Raw genomic sequence first — 27,247 nt, forward strand, 5'->3', positions numbered from 1 at the left:
CCTCACCAAATCTTGGAGTATTCATGTCAACTCATGTCATTAGGCCTCCACCATCTACACAACAGAATGCCCGTGAGCCAACACAACAGAAAAAGCCAGCGCAGAGCACGTGAGCTACAATCCTCTTTAGAAAAAGTCTTCAATGAAATTAAAGGGATACAGTCGTCGGAACTCGCCTGTGCTAGTTTTTTGTTCAAAAGCAATGTATTTTGTGCACGATATCTAGATGTACCTCATCATAGCTGTATCATTTAAACTATACGATGTAGATTATGACAGACACGTTTTAACTTTCATCAATCACCATCGCACAGTACAATAAATTACCCACAATTCTCTTTGATTTGTATCCATGAAGGTTACTTTCCTAAAAACTTTTTAAGTTCTGCATGTAAGCACTAATGTTCAGCATCAGAATAATTGTTAAATAATATCCAGTAAAAGTACGTTTAGAAATTTCAGCAAAAGTTTCAAAATAACCATTAAACAACCATGGAAGTCATGTTCTGTAGGTACTACAAATGCCATACTTTTTAGGCAGCAAGTTATGACGAACTGAAGGGGTCATTCTCTGAGAAAACTCAGAATGCAAATTCCTTTTGTCATTTCCATTGGAAAAAATCAATATCCTTTTGTTCCAAAAAACAGGTGCAACTGGTCTCCCTACTTTCCATCACATTATTCTGTATGGCTGAAGACACAATCAGTGGAAAATTTTACAAAAATGCTATCTCCTCTCTCAATCTTGCATAATTTTCCAAATCATTTAAAGTGAGAATTGAGAAGAATGGTGTTCTTAAAAGTACGTTTTCAGAATTTTTACAACTAGTCTATGAATTTGTCTTTTCTCTGGGGCTACCAAAATCTATGAAATGGTAGCCCACACGGACTACCAGAGCCTGGGCCCGTCATTTCGGGATGAGCTATGCAGTCAAACCCAGCTGGACACAGAAAGGGCATGACTGGCAAATTTTGAAGATGACCGTGCGATGGAACTTTGCAACCAAGTTTCAGTATCTAAACTCTGACGTACTTGAATTACAGGCACAGGAAATGATGACCAATGAAAACTAATTTTCATTGCATTTTCGTAGGGACCGTGATTTTGATCATGATTTTATCAATCAAAATTACACGAAAATTATGCCTCCTCCCTACAGAAAGAAAGCCCATGGTCTATTTTTAGCCCTGCTACAGTATGCCTCAGTGCTGATAAGGTTGTGTTGTTGTCATGACGACCATCAACTTTTGAATGAAACTCGGAGAGTGAAAGGGGGTATCAATAGGTCACCAAATTTTTGAGTATCACTATCGTCCATTTAAACCTGTTTCTGTGGGTAATTAAAGGTGTGTTAAAGATGTCTTGAAAAAATCCTGTTCTTGTCTAGTTCACATAAAAAAGATATCCCTGAACAGGGATATAAAATATCATAAATTATTCATGGACTACCAGCTATCCAGTCAGTCATAAAATATTCTTGGGCTACCAGCCATTGGCACTGGGCTACCAACTTCAGAAAATGGTAGCCCAAGTGGACTACCAGGGGAAAAAGTTAATTTCGAGCCCTGACATGCCATGGCTGATATCTTTGAAACTTGGTACATTGATAATATACTAAGACATTCATATGCTCATCCATTGTTTTGGGTGAGGCATGCATAATAAGTAATAATAATTTGCATAATAAAGTATTTATGAAAAATAGCTGTTTCTGGATAGTCGGTGCCAAATTTGATGAGACATTATACAGATGTACGTCACACAGGGCTCTAATAGTACAGAATGACATATCTCAGCATTGTGTCAATTAATTGCTAATTTGTATATTTATTGAACTTTCATAATTCTGCTAACATGTCAAGAAACACTGACTCAAATTTGATGAAACTCAGTACTGTAGCTCTGTGTGATGATATTAAGCAGTATCACTTCAATGAATTGCTAATTTGCATATTCAATAACAGTGTTTCCGCTGCCGCTTGCCAAATCGCAAATGCGAGAAAAAAGTAGCGTTTGGCGAGAAGATTTTGGCAAAAGTTAGCCAAACTTGCGAATCTAAAATTGCACTATGACGTCATCACTTTGTCTGTCCGGGCGCAAATGTCCTGCATTCAACTTGAGACGTAATACTTTATCAGCCACCCTGACCTTACGCGTCAGGAGATCCTATTTGTAACACATACAGTATGAATAAAATTGTAACGAAATAACTCACAAATCAATAGTACCGCATGTATATCATGACTAGTTGACTAAAATGTTGCGAAGTTTTGGGTTTGACTACGTGCAATGTGTGCCTACAGATAACTCCTTTTAGTGACAGCCATGTCATTGTACACACTGAAATGAAGGATCGTAGTAGGGTATTAAAGTGACGTTGAAACTAAGCAAAAACGGCAAACTTTCCTTTTTGACTTTGGCTGCTCCACCAATATGGGGGGAACCACCCCTACAACACACACTCTAAGTGCAAGTAAAGCTATGAAATGGAAAGAAAGATTATGATCAATGTAGGAAAGTCGACCGTGAATTTGGAAAGGAAGGTAGCGGCATGCATGGTCAAAAGCATACGCATGGCATTTTTTAGAACGTAGAGCGAGTAAGGCACTCCTGAATAGCGAAAATGTTCGTGGTGTATTGCTGCCAACGAGAAAATACCTTTACTGGTGTTAGAAACTTGTGTGAATTGGCTCCCTTAAATATAAATTCGCGACAATTTTCGGTGTATCACGGACCGTGGTGTATTGTGACGTGACATCGTACACAGACTTTTAGAGAAGGCGCTCGCTCGTCCGCCGAGTCTGCCTAGTTCCGCGTTCACATCGTGCAAATAAATACGCAAAGTCATGTCGCGATATTTGAACATTAAACTTGATCGTCAGTGAAACAAAAAGATGTTTCTCCATATCAAAAGGGTATATATTTGATATTTGACAGTTCTGTTTACATAATAGACGTGAACATTTGGATTTATGATCCGTGATTTCCGCGATCCATGGCATGATTCAAGCTGGCTGTGAATACACGCTGACGTCTTTGATGATGACCCCTGACCCAAGCGCCATTGATACGCTGTGCGCTGTCCGAGCTTCTCTTGCTAAATTTCAAGTGTAAAGCAAATGTATTGGAAGTCTAAAAAAATGCACATATTTCTCAAGTCTGAGAGTATTTTACTTTTGAACTGCTACGAGGATGGATATCTGATTAGTTTCAAAAAACAAGTATGCTGAACCAGGTTTCGTGCCGTTGTCTGTAGCGATATGTACAGTCGCGCACGATAGCGATTTCAGGTTTGTTAGGCTGAATATAGTTGCATACGCCTAACTTTGGACAAGTGCAGTGTCGCTTGAAATTCGGACAAATTTTATGTTGTATGCGTGGCTGATGTTGGCATTGTAATCTGAACCATAAATTGGTGTTAGTTTTAGTATCCATAGTAGCACTAACAGGGTTTATTTCCGTCATTCTTATGGAAAATGCAGACAAATATTTATTTTTGCATATTAATGAGAAAGAAATGACGTCATTTTTGATCAGCGGTATCGGCTTGGCTAATTGAATATCTGGTTTGGCGAATAAATTTTTAGGGCTTCTAGCCAAATTTGCTACAAGATTTTGGAACCCAGGGGAAACACTGAATAATTTCACCATAACTGGTGAAATATGTCCAGAAATACTGCAGCAACTTCAATATAACTTGATACCAATATTGATCTCAAAGTGTTGTAATAGCAGGCAAACACATTTTGCATTATCACTCAATTAGCTGCTGATTTGCATCTTTAATGAATTTCATAATTAGGCTGATATATAAAGAATACTGCATCAACTTTCATCAAATGTGGTAAAGATGTTGAGCTCACATTGCCTTAACAGTGAAAGAAGACATGTTTCAGTGTCATGTTAAATAATTTTTAATTTGCATATTTAACCCCTTGACTACCAAGGCCAATGTAATCCTATATACCAGGGCCCTTATGGAAATATTGATAAAATCTTAGGTGTGGTCATTGCATGAACACTGCTTATAGTAAAAATTAAGTAAGTACCAATAAACCATATATTTTCTGAATCAGCATGAAATTTCCCACTTTTTCATGCATACGTTTTGTATTTCCAGGTCACGTGACTGATCACATGACACATCATGTGACCGGTGTTGGCAAAGATTAGGAATATTTGAAGCATCAGGACGTGTTTTGAATCCATAAAATGACGCAAATTTGAATACAGTTGCAATTTTCCTGGCATTATCTTTACATATATGTAATAATAACTACCCTTTACTTTATTTATAGATGTTATCATGTACCTATTTGAGATTTTTCTCACAAAAGGCAGAGTAAATGAACCACAAACATCAGCATCTGACATGATTCTGTATTTGAAAATCAACACATTTTATATTTGTAAACACCTGCTTTATGTCTTCCTTGCAGAAACATGCATCGAAAATGGTTAAGATTAATCAAAAAATAATTCACAATATTTAAATATACATTTTACGGAACAACATATTACATGACCAAACATATGGCCAGTCATGTGACCAGTCATATTGATAATATGGCTGCTATAAAATTTCACTGGCTTATAGTAAAATATTGTATTTCCTCTGGTTTCATTCACAAATATTGCTGTTAATAGAACATATTTACATATAAATCATTTGTTTTCAATAAATAAACATTTCATTTCATTAAAAAAAACAAACCATAAACATCTTTGCGATCGTCAGTACTTCTGAAAACTGTAAACAATCAGCGCCACGATTCTGTGATCAGCCTGACCTTTTAGGGTCGAGGTCATGGGTCATGACATTTGTTTCCGGATTTTGGCCATACTCGGACGTACGGGGGCACAATCACATTCAGGCCAGGTCGGAATACATCAATCTTAGTCGCGCTGCGTGCCGACGCCAAAATTACGGAATTTTTAGCGACAAAAACGAAGCAAATACGTCTAATTAACTGTGCCGGATATTTCCGGCACTCAAGGTATATGGTAATTCAATATGGCGCCGGATATATCCGGCGCCATAGGTAGTCAAGGGGTTAATGAACTTTCCTAATCAGCTGTGCTGCCAGTGATGCAGAACTTACGTAATAGGTGGCTGTGTGGCATCGCCTATCATCCTGTGTCCATTAAATTTCTCCAGTTCAATTTTTAGCTCCGCTGTCAGCGACGCGGAGCTTATCAAATAGGTTGATTGTCCGTTGTCGTCCGTCGTCCGTCAACAATTGCCTTCTCCTCTGAAACTGCAAGTCCAACTGCTTTGAAATTTTATATGCAGTTCACTTGGGGTGATCTCACTTAAGTTTGTTCAAATCGTTGTGAAATTTGCATATTTGTATTTTTAAGGCAATTTTTGTCATTTTTGGTAAAAAAATCTTTAAAAATCTTCTTCAAAACTACCTGTCAGATAGCTTTGATATTTGGTTCATATGTCCCTAGGGATGATCTATTTGAGATTTGTTCAAATTGTGCAGAAATATGCAAATTTGCATTTTTAAGGCAATTTTTGCCATTTTTGGTCAAAAAATGTATTTCTCAAGAAGTACTGGTCTGATAGTTTTGAATTTTGGTATACAGGTTTCTATAGATGAACTTAGTAATATATCTGATGAAATCTGTAATTTTGTATTTTTGGGGCAATATTTGCCATTTTTGGTCAAAAAATGTGTATTTTCAAAATTACTCATCTGATAGCTTTGAAATTTGGTCTACAGGTTCCTACAGATGAACTGAATGATATTTATTGAAATTATGATGAAATCTGCAATTTTGTATTTTCGGGGCAATTTTTGCCATTTTTGGTCAAAAAATGTGTTACTCAAAAAGTACTGGCCTGATAGCAGTGAAATTTGGTTTAAAGGTTTCTACAGATGAGCTAAGTAATATATAATGAATTTCTGATGAAATCTGTAATTTTGTATTTTGGCGGCAATTTTTGCCATTTTTGGTCAAAAAATGTGTATTTGCAAAACTACTCATCTGATAGCTTTGAAATTTGGTCAACAGGTTTCTATAGATGAACTAAATGATTTTTATTGAAATTATGATGAAATCTGCAATTTTAAATTTTTGGGGTAAATTTTTCCATTTTTGGTCAGAAAATTTTTTTCTCAAAAAACTACTCATCAGATATCTTTGGTTGACATGTTCATAGGGATGATCCGATAAGTATGATGAAATCTTCAATTGTGTATTTTTGCAGCTATTTTAGCCACTTTTTTCTGGCCACTGCATTGAGCTATCAAAGATTTCCACCTTCTTCATTACCATGTGTCAAAAATAGTTATTCTCTACATAAACACAGCGGAGCTTTATCGGCCACTAGGTTGCTTGTTTTTTAAAATAGCCAGTCCATTTCCCTTAATATTAAAGGTACAGGTCCCCTGGGATGACCTTAACCAGATTTGTTCAAGTGGTGATGAAATTTGCAAATTTGTATTTTTTAGGCTAATTTTGTTACTTTTGGACAGAAATCTTCTCCTAAACGGCTGATATGACAGCTTTAATTAATATTTGATATACAGGTCCCTAGGGATGACCTTATTTAGATTTGTTTAATTATGATTAAATATGCAACTTTGTATCTTTAAGGCAATTTTTTGTCATTTTTGGTTAAAAAGAATATTGAAAAATCTTCAAAACTGCTGGTTTGACAGCTTTGATATTTGGGATACAGGTCCCTCAGATGACCTATTTAAGATTTATTCAAATTGTGCAGGAATATGCAAAACTGTATTACCAAAACTACTCATCAGATAGCGTTCATATGTGGTATGCAGGTTTACAGGAATGATCAAAAGTTCTGTATTCAAGTCATGATGAAATCTGCTATTATGTATTTTTTGGAAAATTTTCACAGTTTTGGTCAAAACAATTGTTTCTTAAAAAGTACTGGTGTGATAGCTTTGATATTGCCCATAGATTAACTAAATATGATATATTCACATGATGATGAAATCTGGAATTTGTAATTTTGGAGCAGTTTTTGTCAATTTTGGCATTTTTTTAGAATTTACCATAGCTGGTAAGGCATTGCCTTTTCTAGGTATAAAATAGTATAAATTGATGCAACAGGCCAATGACTGAGCGATATTTGTGAACTGTTTTCTGGTCACTTTACTTCTTGGAAATAAAAGCGTGACATTGTTGTGTATACTTGTTACTATAATTGCTTAACCCTACAAAGTAGTCTGTGTAATACCAACATTATGACATACTCCATTTTCCTCATTAGGACAAGGTTACAGACCGGCTGAATGCAAAGAATATGGACAGTAAAACTAGATGTGTGCAACCGTTTCCTGGGACACCGATAAGAGAGGTAAGTAGAGACAGGATTTACATAACTTGTACATAAAACTAGGAAAGCAGCCCTGATGGATGCTGATGTTGATCATGAGAAAACAAGGCCATATTGAAATGTATTTTAGAGTATCACCATCTACAACTATCATTATCTAAAAAGGGCCTGGTTTGTTAGAAAGGGCAGCTGCATGTAATGGTACTATGGTGAAGATCATTTAGAAAAACTGATACAGACACAATGAATGCACCTGCTTACATAATGTGTTCAAATTTTGCAGAAATATGCAAATTTGTATTTCTAAGGCAATTTTTTTGGTCAAAAATTTATTTTACCAAAGCCGCTTGTCTGACAGCTTTGATATTTGGTATAAATGTGCATAGGGATGATCAAAATGTGGTGTATATGGGCTATACAAATTATGATGAACTCTACAGTTTTGTATTTTTAAGGAAATTTTTGCCAATTTTTGGTCAAAACATTTGTTTCTCCAAAACTGCTTGTCTGAGAGCTTCGATATGTTGGTATACTGGTTCCAAGAGGTTACCTTATTTATGATGTATTGAAATATTGATGAAATCTGCAATTTTGAAATTTTTGCCTTTTTTGATCAAAATCTTTGTTTCTCAAAATCTGTTCAAAATGTGATGCTGATAAATTATGATGACATCTGCAAATTTGTATTTTTGGGGCGATTTTTTGCCGTTTTTAATAAAAAAATTTGCATTTCAGAGACTGCTCATCAGAAACCTTTGATATTTGGTATACAGGTTCATGAGTAATCAAGAAAAGTTTGCTAGGTGCCTGTAAAAGATAAAATATTGGTCAATGAATATAAACTGCCCTGCGGGTTGATTGTCTTAAAATTATCACATAAGTGGAAAGAGGACAAGAAACTAATCAAATTGATGTAATATATTTACCCTGAGTGCCTGTATACCAGCTGTTTGTTATATCTTTATCACTACCCACGGGCCAACACACACTAGGAGGCCAAGACAAAGTTTTTGAGCTTATAACTTAATACTTTCCACATTAAATTTGGCCATCTTCAATATATGGAATGCTTAGATTGTGATCTATAACAGAATGGAATCTTGTAGATGTTGATAAAAGAATTAGAAAAAACTTAATTTTTCTTTAATCTGCAATATTCAGGGTTCGCGCTAACGTTCGCCACAGTCGCAAATTGCGAATAAATGTCCGTTGTGGCGAAAAAAATTGCTACGCCTTCGCCATGCGTGTCAAAAGCTCGAGAACGGGTGCTGTTTTGGGATCATTGACCCAAGACGTTGTCTTCAAAAGTCGCGTCAGTCCTGCGATCCCAGACCGACTGTTTTCCCGAAGGGCCAAGAATTTTGACATGCAGGTGTTTATTGTGATCGATCCAAAATATGTACTGGATTATTTATGGAGCCTACTATACTAACAACTAGTCGTTTTTACAAATAAGTGTACGTTATTTTCCACTATCCAAATTTTTCACTGTAAACGCTTCAAGCATCGTACGAAACATTTAACCACATACATGACGTACGTCGCGTCAGGGTGCAAGGGTGAAGGGTTACTGTGAGTTCACGCCAGCATAGCAGCACAAAACAGCGTGCATCATCGTTAATCACGCTGGTTCTGTCACTTTTAACGATTCAACATAACCCTCAGATCAGTCAATTATCTAAATATTCAGTCATTCATTCAATCATTCAAATATCTAGCCTTTGAACAAAATAATTTGTTGCTCTGTTGTTAGTCGACGACCGATGATCGACGGCAGAGCTCTTGAGTATGAGACTGAAGTGATGGCGTTGGACTTTGCCCAGGGCGAAAATGAGCATGCGCGAAAGTTTCAAGATCCCCAGTTTGTATACTCTTGGTCCATGTACGGTTTGGGTAGTTTCGAGACACACAAACAATGCAAATGTGTTACCAAATGCATGGTACGATGCGATGCGGCTTGCGGGCAGCTACGGTTGCAAACTACAAAGAGTTTATTGATTGTTCTCAGCTGGGAAAGTAGTGGGTTTAAAATAGCTTCTAATTTAAAAAAAATATGGAAATAAGAAAACCACCATGAATAGAACAAAGACAGACGAACCACGGTCCTAGACCATGGTCGAACAAGGTTTTTGTCTGTGCAAGGAAGTATAAATGTGAGACTACTGACGAGTCTGTTGATCATAGATTTGTCGTACTGTAGAACTGCTCTTTTGATTTTTCACTGATTTTGCGAATTTCATTTATTTTCAAAACCTTAAGTCTTAAAACCTAAGCAATTTTTAATACCAATAGTTTTCTTTGATACTTTTTGGAACATGCTAGTCAGGCAATCACTGTAATTTTGTGAAGATCACCAGATTACGGTATATACAGCAGTTTTTAAATCATGTAAAAAATAAAAAAGAGGAACAATTATGGCCAATGATTAGACTTCGATGATTTTTTCATGACATGTTGTGCAAGTTTTGTTCCAAGAACTCTAGTAGATCTATTTGTTGTTTGTGTCATAATAAAAGTTAAAAACAAACAAAAGTTTGTTTGTCCCTGTCTATAAAGAGAAGGGTCAATTTATTTACCAGCATTCATATAATATAGATCTGAAAGGAAGTTACGGCCAATATTTGTTAATACATATTTTTTTCAATTGAAGGACAGACAACTTTCACTAAGGACCTGGAGTTTTACTGTGCTCCTGGTCACTATTATCTGCAACTATAAAATTGGCAGAAAATGTGATCAGAAGTTTATCTGTTGAGGAATTAAAGTGTATGTACAACAGCCCGGGCCCAACATTTGGATAATAAAGTACAAACGTTATTAGTCCCCATGGACACCGTCCGGGGGGACTTATAGGTTTGGTCATGTCCGTGCGTGCGTGCGTGCGTGCGTGCGTCCGTCCGTTCACGCAAATATCTCAGAGACGCCTGGAGCGATTTCGTTCAAACTTGGTACAAGGATAGTACCCTACCTCATACAGATGCACGTCGATTTGTTTCACAATGCAATCAAATTTGGCCGTGTTAGAGGACTTTTTAGTTTTCACCTCCATAGACTCCCATGTATAAGGCAGTCCATAGACTCCCATGTATAAGGCAGTCCATAGACTCCCATGTATAAGGCCAAGAAAAATAAAAATTTAGTTTCTCATTGTATTCATATTGCAAAAAGGATGCAGTGACACAGTTTTTAGTCCAAACAGATAAAGTCCAGGGGGCTTATAGATTGGGTCATGTCCGTCTGTGAGTCCATCCGTGAGTCCACCCGTTCACGCAGATATCTCAGACACTTTGACAAAATGTAACGTGACCTTGGTGACCTTTGACCTCAAATATACATATTTGTCCATAACTCAGTAACCACAAGTGCTACAGCCTTCATATTTGGTATGATGGGACACCTTATGACGCCACATATTGTTCCTCATTAATTATGCGCATATCTAATTTTGAGCAAGCCAATAGAGCCAGAGCTCTGATTTTCGGTATGTAGGGATAACTTAGCAATACAATTTTTTTGACAAAATGTCACGTGACCTCAATGACCTTTGACCTCAAATGTACATATTTGTCCATAACTCAGTAACTACAAGTGCTACACCCTTCATATTTGGTATGATTGGACACCTTATGACGCCACATATTGCTCCTCATTAATTATGCTCATATCTAATTTTGAGCGAGCCAATAGAGCTAGAGGTCTGATTTTTGGTATATAGGGATAACTTAGCAATACAATTTTTTTGAAAAAATGTCATGGGACCTCGGTGACCTTTGACCTCAAATATACATATTTGTCCATAACTAAGGAACCACAAGTGCTACACCCTTCATATTTGGTATGATTAGACACCTTATGACGCCACATATTTTACCTCATTAATTATGCACATATCTAATTTTGAGCGAGTCCATAGAGCTAGATGTATGATTTTTGGTATATAGGGATAGACTATAGGATAGAAATTTTTTGACAAAATGTCATGTGACCTCAATAACCTTTTACCTAAAATACACAATTATGTCAATAAATAAGTAACCACAAGTGCTTTGTCCTTTATATTTAGTAGGATGGGAGACCTTATGACAACACATGCTTTACCTCGTTAATTATGCACATATATAATTGTGGGCAAGCCAATAGAGCTAGAGGTCTGAATTTTGGCATATATGGATTAATTAGCAATACAATTTTTTTCCATAATGTCACGTGACCTTGATGATCTTTGACCTTGATTATGCTTATGTTATGTATATAGTTTGAGGTTTTTTTCAATTTTTGGTCTAAAGTATTGTGTTCAGGAATTACAAATCAGTTAGCAGGTGTCAACTTTGAATTTTTAAGTTCAAAATATTGATGAAATTTGGCTAAGTAAATATGAGCGAATTAGAAGGACAGAAGTTTATTGTTACATGTAATATTAACCAGTGCAGCTGACACACTGTTTTACAAAAAAATTGTCATGGAAATATCTATTTGTTGTGTTTAAAAGACGTTTTGGGGTATAGATCTGGTAAACTTTTGCCTGTTTGATTGAAAAATGTGCCAAATATGATATTATGAAGTCACTGGTCCAGTTGCAACAAATTGAGAATTGCTGCACATTTTACCTGTGTATTTGTGGTAGATACATGCTCAACTGTAAATGAGTATTTGTCAAATGAAACAATATTACCAAATAAAATGCAAATGATCAACAAAAGTGTAAACTTAGTGAAAATCTCAGTAAACATCGGTCAGATTGTCTTGGCAAGGCAGCCGACGTACCATATTTACAAAACGTGTTGCATTGAAGTCACCATGAGTGTATCTACAAGAAGTGGTATACAGCTCTTTTAAACAACCTGCATTTCATTTACAAGTCAAGTAATGGCTTCTATACAAATTCCTGGTTTGATGCTTTAAAATTCGGTTGGACTTTGGCTTTAAAACAGATGTACATATGTGATGCCACAGGCTCCTTGATAGGTTTGTGCTTGGAAATTGCCCCATTTGTCTATGATACTGCAATACTTGTTTAATGTGGTGGCAGTTTGGGATATACCATTATCATGTAGGTGTGGCAGCATCATGACCAGTGGAAGCTCTACAAAATGCCCATTCTTACATGTTACCTGTAATAGTCTTGCATCTTACATGTTACCTGTAATAGTCTTGCATTGTGCAACCATAGACCTTAGAGAAACCAAATATTGTCTACACTAATTCTATGCAATACAATATTATAAGAGGACACCTTTACTTTCGTATGACAGATTGTATCACTAATTATGATATACTAGGTTGCATGGTATTGCCTAAGTGTATGCGATCAACAGTTGCAACAGTTGCCAACCTTTTCATACATCATTGGACAGTGCATCAAAATTTTTTCAAATGCACTTTGCTATGAATATTACAAGCTCAAGGTCCATAAATATTGTGTATACACTCACTCTGGCTTGCCATGTGTAACAAATGTGAGCACAGTGTCACTTTGACGCCATGTTTTCAAAGAATATTTATTATCTAAGATGATAAGCAAACCCCCCCATACTTTATATTTTCAAATAGCAGAAAATCTAATGTTAAATATGGTAGCAGAAGTTCACTTTAAGGATGAAGGGGTAAAACCTCAAGTTTGGTTTTGATGATAAAAATTAATTGAAATCAAAAGCTTGACACTATTTTTTGAAATGTATTATTTCACTTGAAACAAGAGTGTATGTAGAAAAAAAACGACTTATTAGGGAAAGACTGCATTAACCTTTTTCCTGCCAGACAGTGACACTTCCCCATCAGCCAAGTCAATAAAAAGTGGTAGTGAGCCAAAACATGACGTATTTTCACCCACTTGGCTTGGTGTGTTATAGCATCTTTAGTAAAAAAAATCAAGTTTAACCCTTTTCCTGCCAAGTCGGTGAAAATCCGCTTGAAATTCGGTGTAGCCAGAATCTAAGCACTGGTAACCGTTACCCCCTTTCCTGCCAAGTCGACGGCACTACGTTTTGCTATCCCCTGTGCGTTTAGGGGTCATCCGAGGAGAGGTTTTCTGACAAGGAACGCCTTTTCCCCTCGAAATGGGTTCGCAGGGAGTCGATAGACAGGGAAAGGTGCAGAAACCTGTCCGCCAGTCCCCCACACCCGAGGGGGGCTGGTTTTTTTTTACCGCTTTTTAGCGGACTTGGCAAGATAGCATGGTGACGTTTTCTGGCGGAGTTGGATGTACTTGGCTGCCTGGCACTATAGAGATTGCTGCCGAACTTGACCAACTCGGCAATGCTAATCTAGAAGGCTACCTCTTGCAAACGACTTGGCAGATATGCCGATGGTGCGAGACGAAAGTCACTTATTCAGTTGTGCGTGACCGAAAATGAGAACGTATTTTTTATGGGACGGCTCGACTTGTTCCTCCGATGGAACGGATATGAACGACTGGTGTCCGACGTACTAAGCTGGGCTTCAGCTCTGCAAGTTCAAGCCAGGTAACGTCCTTCACCGCCTTGGCCGTGCCATTCAATGGACGTAGCTTTGGATTTTTTATTTATTCCATCGTCCGAAGTATTGGCTCTGGTTTGCAGGCAAACGTATCCTCTTGCCGACGCATGGCAACTATACGTACGCTGTTTGCGTACAGAGAATTCAAAAGGTGACATAAGGTCAATATGCTGTACGGGGATACCGCCTGCATTTAGCAGGGACTGCTTTTGTTATGCAAACCAGCTAGCAGTACAATATGGCTGCCAGGCATGTGGACACGTCCATGGCTAGAACAATGGAAGCATATTGCGTTGTACCCATGCATCGCAAAAGTGAGACTGACAACTTGGGTGCAGTGACTGGTTATCACTGGTTAGCTGCAGCCCAATCCATGTAGGTACAAACCCGTACCTGACTGAGGACCACTCGATTAAGTCGGTAATGAACGGTAACACTCGTAAGCCAACTCCCAAATGAGCTGGCTAAACTACATGGAGCTGTGCTTCAATGGCTCAGCCATGTCGTTAATACAATGGCAAAAACGTAGTTTTTGTGCCACACTGCCAAGTCGTTGAAGGTACGTATTCAATTGACCCTACCCTGGGGAAACAGGACAGGTTTGCCGGTGCTGCCACACCCCTAGCACGACCCCCAGGGTCTCTGACTAACAGACGAGTGAGGTGATGTTTGTGCCTAGCGGACGTGCGCAATACTGAAAGAGTTTATTTCAGAAAAAATAAACATGAAACGGCAATAAAATGATGCACTCCCAGGGGCAAACAAAGCCGGTGACCTCAATTTTTTTCTGCAGTAACCCTTGAGCTCCTTCCCCTGTCTACGGGCATGTAGAAATTATCGAAGTCTAACACGTATAAGTACGGCTAAAACAACCCTGAAAATGGGCGATTTCTGCCAAAATGGCTGGCAGGATAACATGCAGGAGAGCCAATCTTTTGCAGGCACATATTATGGGGCGGTTTTCTACGGACTTGGCAAAATAACGGACAAGGGTGCTCGGCAGGAAAAGGGTTAAAGTATTTATGTTTTCAACAGCCTTCAAATGTACAGTATTATGTTAAAATACACCATATTGCCTGATGGTGAAATATGGACTTGGCAGGAAAAGGGTTAACTTGCATGGTACCTGAGACCCGGGTCCACGCTGACCAACTCGGGTGACAAACAGAAGACTTTTAATCCGCCAATGTGTTAATGTTCCATTGTTACGTTGATCTTATCCAGCTGGTGCCATTGTAGGAAAGGCAGGTCTGTGAAATTAATCCCCTAGTAACAAAGTAGGGAAATGGCGTATTTCAAAGTTAATAGAGGTTTCCCGTAATGTATTCTATTTTGCATTGTTAATCCTCATTCTAAAATGGCATGGGTTGAAAGACTGACACTAGAAAAAAATGATTAAAACAATGATCAGCAAAATTAAAATGCCTCTATTCAAAAATTAAGAACTGTATTGCCAAACTAAATAATCCCTTTGTTGTACTGAATTTAAAGAAATAATGTGAGAATTTCAGAAAATTTGATCCAGCAACAGTGGAGTTAAATTCTTTGGAAATCTTGAAATTGGAAGAAAAGATAAGCCAAGAAATCAGATTATTTGCATATATTTGCATAATTTATCACTACAAAAAAAATCAGGTAACTTAGGACTGCTGTACAAGCCAATTCCTGATTTGTATTCCTATAGGGATATACCGGTATACCTGGATTTACTTTATCAAAGTTGGTGAAACATGCTGTGGACATTGATGATACTAGGTCAGAACAATAGTGAAAGTCATTTCGGATTTTCATGTACGCTAATTTATAATTTGCATATCTAATGAGCTTTTGCAGTTGTGCACATATAGCTTGAAGGACTTGACCAAAGGCAATTCTATTTAGGTGTCGACAACTTTTGGTGAACTTTGCATGGTTGTAATTTTTTTGGTAATTAGGGGCCAAAGCCCTATAGGATCTGATTTTTGGTACACACGGATAACTATGTGAGCAAATTTTTTTGACAAAATGTCACATTGACCTTTGACTTCAAATATACTTATATGCCAATAAATTGGTAACCACAAGGGCTAGAGCCTTCGTATTTTCTATGATGGTAGACCTTGTGGTGCCACATTATGTGCCTCATTAATTATGTGCATATGTAATTTTGGGCTAGCCAAAATAGTTTGAGTTCTGATTTTTGGTTGACAGGGATAAGTATGAGAGCAAAGATTTTTGATAAAATGTCATGTGACCTTTGACCTCAAAAATACTTCTGTGCCTATAAATCAGTAGCCACAACCGCTAAACAGTTGATATTTGCAGGATGGTAGTCCAAATGTTGCAACATGACGTGTCTCATTAATTATGTGCATATCTAATTTTAGGCTAGCAGATAGAGCTAGGGGTCTGATTTTTGGTACACTGGATAACTATGTGAGCAAATTTTTTACAATAAAAATGTCACATGACCTCAATGACCTTTGACCTCAAATATACGGTATGTCTATAAACAGGTAACCACAGGAACTTTTAGCCTTCATATTTTGTATGATGGTAGACGTTATGCATGGTGCCAGATTATGTGCCTCATTAGGTGTCAGAGGGGACTTATAGGTTTGGTTATGTCTGTGTCCGTGCATGCGTGCGTGCGTGCGTTCGTCTGTTCACGCAGATATCTCAGACATGCCCTGGTCAATTTCTTTCAAACAATGTATAAGGCGGTTCTCCATAGACTCCAATGTATAAGGCAGTTCTCCATAGACTCCCATGTATAAGGCCAGGAAAAATAAAAATTTAGTTTCTCATCGTATTCATATTGCAAAAAGGATGCAGTGACACAGTTTCTAGTCCCCAGGGGGCTTATAGATTGGGTCATGTCCGTCCGTTTGTCCATCCGTGAGTCCATCCATTCATGAAGATATCTCAGATATTTTGAAAAAATGTAACGTGACCTCGGTGACCTTTGACCTCAAATATACATATTTGTCCATAACTCAGTAAGCATAAGTGTTACACCCTTCATATATTCATAATGGTATAATGGGAAACCTTATGACGCCACATATTGTACCTCATTAATTATGTGCATATCTAATTTTGAGCGAGCCAATAGAGCTAGAGTTCTGATTTTTGGTATATAGGGATAACTTAGCAATACAATTTTTTGGATAAAATATCAAGTGACCGCGGTGATCTTTGACCTCAAATATACATATTTGTCCATCACTTAGTAACCACAAGTGTTACACCCTTCATGTATGGTATGATGGGACACCTTATGACGCCACATATTGTACCTCATTAATTATGCACATATCTAATTTTAAGCGAGCCAATAGAGCTAGAGGTCTGATTTTTGGTATATAGGGATAACTTAGGAATACAATTTTTTTGACAAAATGTCAAGTGACCTCAGTGATCTTTGACCTCAAAGATACATATTTGTCCATAACTCAGTAACCACAAGTGCTACACCCTTCATATTTGGTATGATTGGACACCTTATGACGCCACATACTGTACCTCATTAATTATGCACATATCTAATTCTGAGCAAGCCAATCGGGCTGGATGTCTGATTTTTGGTATACCGGTATAGGGATAACTATAGGAGAGAAATGTTTTGACCAAATGTCATGTGACCTCGATGACCTTTTACCTAAAATATATGTTTATGTCAATAAATAAGTAACCACAAGTGCTATGTCCTAAATGTATTCAGTAGGATGGGAGACCTTATGACAACACACGCTTTGCTGCATTAATTATGCACACATCTAATTCTGGGCAAGCGAATAGAGCTAGAGATCTGATTTTTTGGCATATAGGGATTAATTAGCAATATAATTTTTTTTTCAAATGTTATGTGACCTCGATTACCTTTGACCTTGATTATACATATATATGCATATCTCAGTAACCACAAGTTCTATACCCTCCAAGTTTGATAGGATATTAGACCTTAAGATGTCACATCTTGTACCTCATTTATTATGCGCATATGTATTTCTTGGCTGGCCAATACTGCTAGAGGTCTGATCTTTTTTCCCGATTTAGAACCATAACTTAGACATGCCTCATGTGTTTCAAATTGGGAACAACGACATAGACCTATGTGCCCATAGATCTCAACATATACACTCCAGTGATACTTCTTAATGACCACATTTCCCTGCCCCATCAAGACTAATACTCCTATTACAAGTGGGGACTATGTCATTGTTAATGACTTGTTGAGTTAACGGTTGTGTCACAGTATTCGATATTTCTAATTCTGTATTTTTTCCATTTTATATTCTGAATAAATACATTAAACATATTTCACTGTCTCCAGTACATTACATTTAAGTATTTTCACTTCACGCACTTTATCCCTTTCACACATGTTCAAATATCTGACCAGAGAACAAACACTAAATAGTCCAGGATGGGAGCTACAGTGTCATTGACGCTATTTTTTCCTATCAGTTGCCGTTTTATCCCTAACTTTCTTTCCCAGCTGAGGATACTATCCATCTAAAGCATTTGTAACTGTCTGCCTCCCTTGATCCGCTTCAACCATCCATTCAGAAAGTTGACAGCATGTGAGTATTTGGGTGTCTCAAAACTACCATAATGCATGACACCAGTATCTGAGTACATGACCCGGGAATCTTGAAACCTTTTTGCGCATGCTCATGTTAGCACAGGTCAAAGTCCAAAGCTATCACCATGTATTGATGCGCCGATGATAGGGGCAGAGCAGTTTCTGAAAGACAAGATATGACAGTATTTCCCCAAAATTCACGATCTTAACCGAAAATTAGGCTTCAAAAATAACAAAATTATTCGTAAATGGCCGATCAGACATTTATTTTTTTTCATAAAATTTTCTTTTTCTTTTTTGGTAATTAACGAACGTTACGAGTGACAGCGAGAGCACAGCTTCTTGGTCTTTTGACCAGAGGTCCCTATATCTTTCTTTCATGAATTTGACTTTGTTTGTGTACCTGTTATTTACTGTCTGTTATGTGCTGTTTTGTGTCTATGTTTACAACTATTGTATTATGAATTTTGACCAAGTCTAATCGGATTACGGATTGGTGTGATTGTGATTATTTGGTTTACATACCAATTAATCTTTGAATTTGTAGAAAGGAGAGTAAACTTTTCAGTACATTGTAACTTTGTAGGAAAGAGAGTAAACTGTTTCAGTAGCTTACAACTGTTTATTGTTAGTTTTCGATATACAGTGTAATGTTGTGCATTGTTTTTAATGCAACCAGAAGGTCTGCTGAAAATTAGTTCTAAAAAATTACCTCCAGCTTGATCTTTTTGTGGCAAATTAATACAATTAGGTGGCAATTCCCACCATTGCCAACAATTATTTTTGAACACTGCTGGTTGAATATGCAAATTGTTATTTAGCATCATATGTTTATAAGTTGAAGATACCATTTCAAACACAACATAAAAAATGGTAGAAAATTAGCATTACTGGTGCTTTAATTAATTAACACTGAACAAATACTTGTGTTTACACTTTTACATGATTATGTGCTATTTGTGCTGCTGGCCAAGAGCAGTGTGATTTCCTAAGTTTGTACTTTACATTGTATAAGATGCTGCTGTTGTAAAAAGCAATATTATTTCCTTTGCCATTCAGGTATAGCTCCCTGGTTAATATGTTTCCTATCAAGCCACACAATGGGTTCTATTTACACCACTTGGTTTAAGCCAGGGACTTCCAGATAGCATGTGCAAAGAAGAGGAACCACTACCAAACTGGTAGTTGATGTCTCATGGATGGTAACGTTAACACAGACCTGTGTGATTTGTAATGATGAGACTTCCTGAAATCTGCTGTGTGCACTGTTTTGATACTCCACTTAATATGTGTCTTAGATGGCCTATATACAAATTGAAGCTGTTCGTACATCGTTACATTTTTGGACTCCAAATGTGCTGTTCAGAATGAAAATAACATAAGATGGCAATGCAAATGGATATCATAAGTGACTTAACATTATCTTGGATATTTTGGGTTAAGTAAAGTTTCCAAGTAGTTTCAAATCAAAAACCATTCACACTTGAATTAAATTAAATGTGACAAATTTAGTTGTAGTAGATTATATTGCGATATTGCAGATAGTGAACTTCATACCCACCACCCTTGGACAATTTTAAGGACAGAAGTTTAAAAGAATTAAGTGAATGACTTGCTTTGGACAAATTATCAATATATGTATATGTTAGTAATCTGTGATTCAGCGCTAGCATGAATTAAAATGTCACTTGTACACTGGAAAGATGATTGTTTTGATCCATAATACCCAGTCTGACGAGTCAGCAAAGGTAAGTTGAGTGGAAAGAAGATCATTCAAATAACAATACCTAGTCTGATGAGTCAACAAGTCCAAGTCAGGAACTATAGTTAAAAATGGATGACAATATTACATACCCTGATGTGATCTTAATGTGTTCCCATATCCTGTTACTACTACCCTGACAATCTGCTAAATGCAAGTATAGTTACTGTTAATTATTAAAAATTTGCAGACAGGCTTAATAATCTTGATAGTAATTAATAAATAAATTGCATATCTGCAAGATGACAAAGAAAATGAAAACGGTTGTTCTATCATTTACAAATTTGCTATCCATCTACCCACTATCAAACTTGTTGTGACCTGCTGTTGTGCTCTGTTGCCAATCCCCTCCTTGTTGTGTTGTTATTTGAGTGCCAAACATTTTTTGAGGAATCATTCATGATCTTTTCGTATCATCTAAACTCGGGCATTTTCTCAATTACAATGTACCTTTCTGGCTAAAATCAAAGAGAGCATTATAAATTAAACTGGCCAATGGTCTCAGCCATCTGTCCTGACACTAATGTCAACTGATTCTAGTTTGTTTCCATGACTTCAACACTCCGACTTGAAAACTCTAATGTCCCTTGTTACAACTCCCTCTCTAAATATGAATTCCTTTTCTACAATATCATGATAAACGCAAATGAAAAAATAAATGTTTGCTTGCCTTTGTATACATTCAAAGCTGCCTTAGATTTATAAAATATTATGTCTGTATTCATGACAAAGGTATTCATACAAGCAATATTTGTTTCCACTGGAAATTTTTGGGGAGGCGTAACATTTAGATCGCCGGCCAGGCTAACCTTTACGGTAATGTAACCCAAGCTTGCTTCCTCAGCGGCTGTATAGGGAAATTTATCCTGTTTCAGTTGTAGGAGCAAGTGGCTTCGGCCTCCTGGCAGATTTTAACTTCAGTTACCTTTCCAAAAGGTAGTTTTAACTTCCTACGGACAAAGTCCTTGGGGACATACATTCAGCTCTGTTCCCCTACGTCTGTCTTCCATTTGTTTGTCCATCTGTTTATCCATCTTGTCAGATATGTCAGACACACATGACCCAATTTCTTTAAACTTGGCACAAGGATAATAAAGTAAAGCATGCATGTGCACTTCAATTTGTTTTCTGTCACTATCCCATATTACCACAATGTCCAGAGCCATTAGGAAGACATGCCTTGATAAATTTCCTTTTAACTTTCTGCGAGAACAACACTCTGTGACCTACATGAGCACGTCAAATGTCTTCATGATATCTTTTCAAAAGTGCTGATAAATATACTTTAACCTTTAGGTTGAATAAGGCTAGTTCCCACAAGCTACAAAGAATATTTTTGTCACATTTACCAGTTAATGGACAGATTGTAGATGATCATTTAAAGAACTCCATCATTGTGGTAATTAAGGCTCTTGCAGTCCAATCATTTTTTCTTGTGAAATCATTAAACATTCTACCTTTTATCTGTAAATTGGTCTCGCAACACAAACTTGGAAACTCTTCCATTTTTTTACTGGTTCCGACTGGCAAGTTCCCTGAGAAAAGCGAATCCTAATCGGTGGATGCCAAATTTCCTTTCCAAAATTGCACTGTCAGCTCATATATTATTTTTGCCCACCACACACTAGAAAACTCTCCTTTGGCCCATTTCCTAAAAAAAGACAAAATGTCCAAGCAAAGTTTTTCCCCAAACATTAATGACATTACAAGAATGAGTAGATATTAGCATGTGTAAGCTTCATGTCCTTTTATTGTCAGCACCATTCACCGCTGTCAACCTGCCCATGAAGACCAAATGTTTCAAATCTTCATAATTCAATTATTGTGTGCCCTATATTCCTAATACATGGCAACAAACTGACTACACTGTTGCTATTGCCTTCAGTATTTTGTTCGTTTTATATGCTTAAACATTTGAGTTTGTCCTGCATAATAACCTCCCAAATATTGTTTTACCCCATAACTGAATTATTTACATTAAAATTACGGTAATCACACAGAGAGTATTTTCAGGTTTTACAAGTATCTCAAATATTTACAAACTTGCTGCCTATTTACCCCCTCTAAATCACTTGTGAGAGGTAGTTAAGCTCGATTTCAAACCAGCATTATGCCTATCAATAAAACTAGCAAATCAACCATAAAATATCCCCTTCGGTCCCCTGGTAGATTATTGAAGAGGCGCATATTGCATGGCAAGATGGAGGGAAGGCAGACCAACTGTAATAAAACTGGGTCTGTCTCTGTCTCTGTCTTTCTGTCTGTTCTTTCTGTATGTTTTTGTCTCTCTTTTCCTGTCTTACTATCTCTGTCTGTTCTCTGTGTATCCCCCCTGGCTCAAATTTTAGGCACACCTATGGCATGTTTTAAATATCTGTAAGTTTAACTGCCTAGAATTAGAGTCAAGGTTGATACAAAGAGACCACACAGAGGTAGTATGTCTTTGTCTCTCTTTGCCTGTCTTACTATCTCTGTCTGTTCTCTGTGTATCCCCCCTGGCTCAAATTTTAGGCACACCTATGGCATGTTTTAAATATCTGTAAGTTTAACTGCCTAGAATTAGAGTCAAGGTTGATACAAAGAGACCACACAGAGGTAGTATGTCTTTGTCTCTCTTTGCCTGTCTTACTATCTCTGTCTGTTCTCTGTGTATCCCCCCTGGCTCAAATTTTAGGCACACCTATGGCATGTTTTAAATATCTGTAAGTTTAACTGCCTAGAATTAGAGTCAAGGTTGATACAAAGAGACCACACAGAGGTAGTATGTCTTTGTCTCTCTTTGCCTGTCTTACTATCTCTGTCTGTTCTCTGTGTATCCCCCCTGGCTCAAATTTTAGGCACACCTATGGCATGTTTTAAATATCTGTAAGTTTAACTGCCTAGAATTAGAGTCAAGGTTGATACAAAGAGAACACACAGAGGTAGTATGTCTTTGTCTCTCTTTGCCTGTCTTACTATCTCTGTCTGTTCTATGCGTATTCCCCTGGCTCAAATTTTAAGCACACCTATGGCATGGTTTAAATATCTGTAAGTTTAATTGCCTAGAATTAGAGTCAAGGTTGATACAAAGAGACCAAACAGAGATAGAGAGACACTGACAGACTATCTTATTATTTCTGTTGGTCTGTCCGTTCCTATGTGACTGAATTTAAACCTGAATGTGAATGTGATATATTCAGTACAAAGAATACTCTCTAATAGATAGACTTCCATTCAAAAATAAATCATTGCCCGACTTCTCCAATTTCTAATGATAACAGATTATCAGATCACTTTTCGGATCTTCCCACTTTAAATATTATATGCCCTGTATTCCTAAAACCTAGCAAAAATCAACTACTACACATTGCATGCTTTATTCCTAGTGTCCAGCATAAAACCTGAATATACTCTCTTGATGCCATCAATATATTTGTAAGTTTTATTGTTTAAAAGATTATGTTAACCTTTCAGTAAAAGCTTCAAAATCTTGCTTTGGCCCACAATGAATTATTTACAAGATTCCGTCTCTGTCTATTCTTGAGCAAATTACTTATGACTAGCTGTTTAGCTCTAGTGACCCCCATAATACTTGTCTCTTTAAATCCTCAGCATTTCTATGAAATTGTTGATCAACAGCTCATATACTTTTGAAACAGAATGTTTTCCAATTGACAGTGTAATTTTTGAGGAATTATTCATGAAAAGGTGCTTCAATTTTAAAGGTCATACAACAAATTACATCAATTATCAGCAATGTCTACATTCAATTTTACATTGTATAGCCTCTTAATACATTAGCTTATTGCCCTGATAAGGATCCTCTACAATCTGTCCATATAAAAGTCCACAAAATTTGGTGTCGTTGTCATTCTTGGAATATTGTCCACATATTTTTGTCTTTCTGATTCTAGTTTGTAGTTGTTTATCATCTGGCAAGTATTGTCTGCTTTCCTGTCAGAAAGTATCACTTTCCCATCTGCTAAATCAGTAAAAGTGATATTGAGCCAAAGCTACATGTATTTTCACCAACATGGCTTTCACTCTTTTTCTGCCAAGTTCATATTTCGCCATCAAGTACAGTTGGTGAAAACTAGATGCTACAACATACCAAGCCCATTGGCTTTTTACTGACTTGGCAGATGGGGAAGTGATACTGCCTGGCAGGTTAATGGTTAAGTCTGTTACAGCAGCGTAAGTCCATAAACATCATGTTTACATGCATTCTAACATTGCCCAACTACACAGATATATTTTGGACAGATAATACAGGGCAATGGAAATCAGTACCTTTTTGCAACAATTTATGATTGTGTGTCCAGACTAAATACAGTGTGTCCAGAATAATTACTTCCCATGACTTTAACACTCCAACTTGAAACTCTCTAATGTCCCTGGTTTTCAAGTAAAACTACCTCTTTTCCACAATATCATGATAAACACAAATGAAGTTTATTGTTAATTTGCCTTTATATGCCTTCAATGCTGCCCTGTGATTTATAAAATGTAATGTCTGTCGAAGAAATTCAGCTGTTATATCTGTTGCATCTCTCCTATATGACTGGATAAGCGTAGGTTGTGAGTTCAACTCAGATTGAAAACATGTTGTACAGCAATGTTTGTTCCCACCAAATTTATTTGGGGAGGCGTCTCTTTACATCGCCGGCCAGGCTAACCTTTATGGTAATGTAACCCAAGCTTGCTTCCGTAGCGGCTGTATAGGGAAATTTATCTTGTTTCAGTTGTAGGAGCAAGTGGCTTCGGCCTCCTGGCAAATTTTAACTTCAGTTACCTTTCCAAAAGGTAGTTTTAATTTCCTTTAACTTTTTGAATTTTTTCCAGTGGGACTTATTAGTTTGGCTTTGTCTGTCCATGCATCTGTCTGTCCAGCAATTTGTCCCTCTAGTACGATATCTCAGACGTGCCTGGTCCAATTTCTTACTCCATTGCAAAATGTTAAATGTCATTACAAATCAATGAATTAACCATAAAAACTTAAATATGTCATCTGATGCAATCAAAGAGATCATTTTGATTTCCCCTGGCCATTGTCCTGTATAATATGTACTGAGACTAAAATCAGCAACTGATTCTCGTTTGTGGTAGCTGACTCAATCAGTCAGTTTTGTGGTTAATTATTTTCCTGTATCAACTTCGGATCAGCCAAACCATTAATGGTAATAAGCCAATTTACCACTTGGTTTTTTTACCCACACTTGGCTTGCTCTGGTTTGTGCAGGAAGATTTTCCCATTGACTACAAAACATAAGTACTTTCCTGAGATCAACATTCCATCATGAGAACTCTCGAATGGTGCTTGTTTCAACTTTCAGCTACCCTCTCTGCATTGTTGTCCTAATTCACAATCTAGGTCTCAAAACCCTACTTCATAACACAAATGGATCAAAGTTAACTTTTCGCATATTATTTGCATTCTAAATTGCCCTGCAACAAATTTTGAGCATGATTTATTACTATTTTTACCCACTTGACTAGGTAAACATGTGTTTTGTCTCAATACTGGTTTTTACTGACTTGGCAGATGGGGAAGTGATATTGTCTGGCACGTAAGGGGTTAAGTCTGTTACAGCAGAGTAGAACATTTGAACAAGAAAACTTGCTAATGGCTCTTGTGTCAATTAACTTTCAGCTACCCTTTCTGCAGCTAATATTGTTTTGTACAATCGTGGTCTTGAAACCCTACTTCATAGCAACAAATTTTGAGCATGATTTACTACTATTTTCACCCACTTGACTAGGTCTGTTATATGCAGGAAGAATTTGCCGTTCACTATTCAACATATTACTTTCCTTGACATCAACATTAAAATATGAAAACTCTATTTGCTCTCGTTTGAACATAATCTGAATCTGATGTCCGATTCAACAAAATAAACTATCTGGTCAAAGATCTCCCCAATTTAAAATATTCTTCGCCCCTCAGTCCCAATACAAAATAAAAACCTTTAATTCCTGCTACTTGTTGGATACCTTAAAGTGTCATTGCAAACAACTGCCCTATTATTTTGAGTTCTCATAAGAAAACAAATATTATCCCCTGTATTCTATATGTTTGGTGTCACCAAACGTTCAGTGTATCTCTATTGGCCTCCCCTTGATAGTCATAAAAACTCTCGAATGGTGCTTGTTTCAACTTTCAGCTACCCTCTCTGCATTGTTGTCCTAATTCACAATCTTGGTCTCAAAACCCTACTTCATAACACAAATGAATCAAAGTTAACTTTTTGCATGTTATTTGCATTCTAAATTGCCCTGCAACATATAAAATGACTCCCCACATCAAAATGTTACTCAATTGCAAAACGTTGGATGTCATAGCAAACAATGAATTTACCATATGAACTTGGATTTGTCATCTGACACAATCAAGGAGAATAATATGACTTGCGCCAGCCATTGTCCACTACCATCAGTTGTGACACTGAGATCAACAACTGTCCCTCATTTTTGGTGACTTATTCAACCGGTCAGTTTTGAGGTTAACTATTTTCCTGTCAGACAGTATCACTTTCCCATCTGCTAAATCAGTAAAAGCGGTATTGAGACAAAGTTACATGTGTCTTAACTCACAAAGCTTTTTAACACTTTTCCTGCCAAGTTCATATTTCATCATCAGGTAAAGTTGGTGAAAACCAGTGAAGCAAAACATGTCCCATATGGTTCATATTACAAAATATAGAACATTTGAAGGCCCTAAGCATAAATACAATAAACATGATATTTACAGACTAAAAATGTCATAACATACCAAGTGAAGTGGGTAAACATGTGTTTTGTCTCAATACTGGTTTTTACTGACTTGGCAGATGGGGAAGTGATATTGTCTGGCACGTAAGGGGTTAAGTCTGTTACAGCAGAGTAGAACATTTGAACAAGAAAACTGGCTAATGGCGCTTGTGTCAATTAACTTTCAGCTACCCTTTCTGCAGCTAATATTGTTTTGTACAATCGTGGTCTTGAAACCCTACTTCATAGCAACAAATTTTGAGCATGATTTACTACTATTTTCACCCACTTGACTAGGTCTGTTATATGCAGGAAGAATTTGCCGTTCACTATTCAACATATTACTTTCCTTGACATCAACATTAAAATGTGAATAGTCTATTTGCTCTTGTTTGAACATAA

The 27,247-nt window shown here is 37.0% G+C and overlaps 1 long non-coding RNA gene across 2 annotated transcripts in view; it reads left to right on the forward strand.

Annotated features, from left to right (window-relative positions):
• Nucleotides 1–27,247, forward strand: part of LOC139132754 (uncharacterized) — a 78,420-nt gene that overhangs the window by 766 nt on the left and 50,407 nt on the right. The window contains exons 2-3 of one of the 2 annotated variants that reach the window (XR_011552401.1): nt 7,251–7,337; nt 19,417–19,559. This is a non-coding gene — a long non-coding RNA (uncharacterized lncRNA). Of the gene's footprint in view, nt 1–7,250; nt 7,338–19,416; nt 25,441–27,247 lie in introns of those variants that run through there. The other variant, XR_011552400.1, reaches the window with a different exon arrangement.

This window comes from Ptychodera flava, chromosome 5 (assembly GCF_041260155.1).
Source record: "Ptychodera flava strain L36383 chromosome 5, AS_Pfla_20210202, whole genome shotgun sequence".
Lineage (NCBI taxonomy): Eukaryota > Metazoa > Hemichordata > Enteropneusta > Ptychoderidae > Ptychodera > Ptychodera flava.